Below are 1,100 nucleotides of genomic sequence, written 5' to 3' on the forward strand. Positions count from 1 at the left end.
AAATAAAAAAAAGGGATATAAGCATCTTAAACCCCGATTTTACATATCTTTAATAAAATGATATAAATTTCTATGATATAAATTTATCTAGATGCATTAATTATTCAAAAATGATATAAATTTCTATGATAAAAATTTATCTAAATGCATAATTATTAATATATTATTAATTAAATTAAAAATATGAAGAAAAAATCCAAAATTAAAATATAAATTTTTAGGACATTTTATTCTTACCTACTATTAATCCAAATAATAATTAACCAAAAAAGTTTAAAGTAAAATAAGGTTATCTTGCATCGAGCAGTGACAGTGAAGTTCACACAATTCAGTTTCAGCAACAATGATGTTGTCTCTCTCAGTTTCAAAGTTATTAACCCTAACAAGGTATGCTTTCTCTCTTTCTTCCATTCCCAATTTTCTTCCAATTTCTTCTTCAAACACTTTCCTTCTTTCATTCTCTTCTCATTCTCCTTTCAATTCCAATCATATTAATAATGTTGATGATGCTGTTTCCTCATTCCATCGCATGCTCTCTATGAATCCTACCCCATCCATTGTTCAATTCACTAAGATTTTAGTTTCCCTTGTTAAGATGAACCATTATCCCACTGCTATTTCTCTTTTTCACCAATTGGAATTCAACGGAATTAAGCCTAATATTGTTACTTTTAACATCTTAATTAATTGTTACGGCCACTTAGGTCAAATGAATTTTTCATTTTCTATACTGGGAAAGATTCTCAAGATGGGATTTCAGGAAAATACCATAACCTTGACTACTCTTATGAAAGGTCTATGTCTTAACAATAAGGTTCGGGAAGCTCTGCACTTTCATGATCATGTGGTGGCAAAGGGATTTCAGTTGAATCAAGTTAGTTATGGGACCTTGATAAATGGGTTGTGTAAAATGGGGGAAACAAGAGCCGCCCTGCAATTGTTGAGACGAATTGACAGGAAATCGGCCAATGCTGATGTGGTAATGTATAGCACTATCATTGATAGTTTGTGTAAAGATAAATCTATAAACGATGCCTACGAGTTGTATGTTGAGATGATTGCAAAGAGAATTTCTCCTAATGTTATCACTTTCAATAATC

Source organism: Cicer arietinum, chromosome 7 (genome assembly GCF_000331145.2).
Source record: "Cicer arietinum cultivar CDC Frontier isolate Library 1 chromosome 7, Cicar.CDCFrontier_v2.0, whole genome shotgun sequence".
Classification (NCBI taxonomy): domain Eukaryota; kingdom Viridiplantae; phylum Streptophyta; class Magnoliopsida; order Fabales; family Fabaceae; genus Cicer; species Cicer arietinum.